Genomic DNA, 3,695 nt, shown 5'->3' with positions numbered 1-3,695 from the left:
TGGTGGGATACATGTAGGATTAGTGTTTTGAGGCAGGAGGTCACCCTCCATCTGATGACATAAGTCCTTAATTGTTTGCCTATTCAGATGAAACTTCCTTATTACACCCCTTTCTATCATGGCGGTTCACTGGAGGTTGTCGTCTCCTCTCTCTCTCTCAGGGTCTCTATGAGTGGGATATAAAAAATTTGAACATTTGTCAGTGTCCAGAGTAACATATATGAATAGTAAGCCAAAAGTCATGTGACTAATTATAACTGTTTCAAAAAGCATTACACATAATTCACATAACAATTTTCTGCTATCCAAAATCTAAGTATAATCCCCATGTGGTCTACACATGTGCCTGTATGTTGGAAGTCGACCTTGCAGTGGGGGAGTTTGTTCATGCGGACACAGCCATAGACTAATGCAGTTGACTGTGATGGTCGTGGGTCAATGGCTGTGTCCGTCTATGCTGATGACCACGTATGTGGTGTGCATGTATGCCATGGTTTGAAAAATAACTCACTTACCTCCTGACACTGCTGCTATCAACACCTTCTCCACTTAGTTGCTGTCTGCACCTTCTGGGAGCAATCATGACAGGCCAAGCAGGTGAGAGGGCCCCAGCCTTCTCTCAATAAGAACTAGAGCAACTGGTTGATGAGGTCCTTCCCTTGCATGCAAGTATACTGTTCAGGGTACCTATGATATATTTGCTAATTAGATAATGATAAATGAAGAAATAAATGTATTTGCATTATAGCATGAGCAGTTGCAGTTGAGGATGATGTTAGCTACGTGTACAGTCCTACATATCACTCAGCCTAGATCAAGCCTCACCAAACTCTTGCCTGAGAGCTAGCTAAACCTCACTGACCCCTTCAGAGTGCCGCACAACCTTGAGCTCATCTATTGGAGGTCACAAGATGTACTTTTGTGTTTCAAAGTTATGGAAATATGATGTCATGTGGAATCAGTATGCTCAGCCTGCAGAGAGCAAGGCCTGGCAAAGGGGTTTGCCCATTATGGGTCTTGGCCCAGTCTGGGGCAGAGTTACTGTGGCAATACAACTGATGCACACGATAATCTCCCTGTAGACCTGTAGATCCTTGGATGTTCCCAAATGAGTTTTCTGAACCAATAGTAGCCCTGATTCCTTTTATGTAGACTACATTTGGAATTGCGACTGAGGTAACTCCCTCACCTGATACATATTTCCATTAATCCACCTTGTCAATGTGTGAGATTTACTAATGACAGGTCCCTTACTACCACAGGTCTGTTGTCACTTTTCTATAGGCCATGTTTGCACTGTAGAGACATATTGAACAAGTGACAAATAGTGCAGAGAGTTGGTTATTTCTGAAGAGATCATGATATGTGAATCACCAGTTTTGTTACGTTCACCTAATCAAAAAAAACATACAATGCCATCTCTGTAACAGTGCCTCATATGGCAAAAGTTGTGTTCTATGAAGCCTGTACATACCATACAAACTCAATCAGTAGTCCACATGTCCACACATCCCCAGAGAAGAAGCTGTCAGTGACACACATGCCAGCCCTCTAATTGTGACCTGCGTTTTATGATGTAGTCTATACTATGGTACCAGCCTGTCTGTACTGTATGCAAGAAGCCAAAGGGCCTGACTGTAAAGGTGTCTGTAAAGTCATGCACAAGTACTTTACTGTTCAGGAGGTCAAAATGGTGTGTTGTTTCATAGTAGCTCACATCACGCTACATGTCGTTTGGCCCAGGGCGACATGATGTTAGTTGGCTGCCTTAGTCAGTGTAGGCCATGACCAGGGTTGAAGACAGTCAGCAGATGACTACAAAATTGTATATTCTTTCTTTTCAGCATGTGAGATTTTCACATGTAGGGTGTCATTACGACCGCCAGGGTGGCGGTCTGGCAGCCACATTATGACCGTGGCAGTCGGGCCGCCAGCACCTCCAGATCACGACTTTTTGTCAGTCTGGCGATGCTGGCAGTCCTAATCTGCCCGGGCAGCTCTGCGAGCAGTGCTGCCCTGGGGATTATGAGTCCCTTCTCCGCCGGCATTGGCTGGCAGAGTTGGAGTTCAGGGGGCCCCATAGGGGCACCATGCACCACCTGTGCACTTGCCATGAGCAGCGCAGGGGCCCCCATGTCTAGCCCTGTCGCGCTTTTCACTGTCTGCACCCTATGCACCACAGCATTTCCGCCGGCTCAATTATGAGCCGGATTCAATGTTGTGGGCTGTCTCCCACTGACCCAGTGGTAAACTCATAATGGGGCCCGCGAGAAGGGGACCGCACTGGCAGTAACCTAATGCTGGAGTTTGACAGACGGCCTTTTCCATCCACCAAACTCATAATGACCAATGTAGTGTGTTAACATTTAATAATACTTGTGCTAGGTGCATACAAAATATGCGTCAACTAAACTGATATTGAATTTCTTTTTGCATTTATGATCTGTTTATTCACCTTGTGAGCCCATACAGGCTAAGCCCCATGTCATAGGGTTCTTACCAGGGAGGTCACCGGGCTTCGGTTTATCCTTATAAAGTCAGCCGAACCAGGGGATGATTATTTCAATGGTGTTTATCTAGTTCCCTATACAGAATCCTAGAATGTTGATGTTGTCACATATGTATATAAATAGTCTTTCTCCTGCTCTTGGCCTTTCTTCACGCGGTGACTGGTTCTTTGTCCCTACAGGTCATCAGGGTTTCACAGGGATCCGGCCCTCTGGCGGACAGCAAGAGGAGGGATAAAACAACAACAGGCCATGGTCAGGTAAGTATTTCAAGCTTTGTTGCATGAGATAGGGGAGGGGTTGTGAGGGAGTCCATTTAGTGAAGTACAATTTCTTTATGCATGCTATGTGCTGCCCAGGGGTCCTTAGTGAGGGGATTTAGGGTCTTTTTTTTTCTCTTTATTTGTGTATGTATTATAATACTGTCTTTCTCTTCTGATTCACCGTGCTAGCACTGTTACTCATGTGTGCCCATGTCTTCCCGCCACCTTCCTACCCAACTTCTTTCTCTCCTGACCCTCCCGACTATTCCCACCCGTCTTAATACCAGAGTGATATGACAGCGCAAGTGGTCACATACCTGAACTGGCCACTCCGGGTCTCCTGAACCTCTCGGCAGGTCCCCGCAACTCGTCCTCTGCTCCGTGCTTCTTTCTCCTTGCCTCCTTCTCCTCCACTTTGTCCTCCTTCAGTTTCTGGCTCGCCTCCTCCTCTGTGTGCTTGTTGGTTTCTTTCTTGCCTCCATCTCCCGAGCCATACCGCGCTACACTTATTGCTCTGTGGTCTGTTTAATTTCCCCACTGACATCCGCAAGCTCCTCAATGCATGCAGACGTTATTCTCTCCCGAGTCCCTCTGGGGGACCCAAACATCGGCCCGTGCTGGGGATACCGAAACTTGCTGGCGTGGTGCTGTGGTGCCTGGGGGCGACATGAGTGCAAAGGAGGGGCGGAGTAAGCCCCTGAAGACGCGCGTATAGCGCGCTGCTTTCTCCTGCTGCGCGGGATACCAAAACTTAGTGCCTGGGGGTGACGTGGAGGACAGAGGAGGGGCGGAGTAAGCCCCTGAAGACGCGCGTATAGCGCGCTGCTTTCTCCCGCTGCGCGGGATACCGAAACTTGGTGCTGTGGTGCCTGGGGGCGATGTGGAGGACAGAGGAGGGGAGAAGCCAGCCCCTGAAGACGCGCGT

Source organism: Pleurodeles waltl, chromosome 12 (genome assembly GCF_031143425.1).
Source record: "Pleurodeles waltl isolate 20211129_DDA chromosome 12, aPleWal1.hap1.20221129, whole genome shotgun sequence".
In the NCBI taxonomy this organism is placed as follows: domain Eukaryota; kingdom Metazoa; phylum Chordata; class Amphibia; order Caudata; family Salamandridae; genus Pleurodeles; species Pleurodeles waltl.
The sequence above is the reverse complement of the archived record's forward strand: the minus strand, read 5'-3'. Positions refer to the sequence as shown.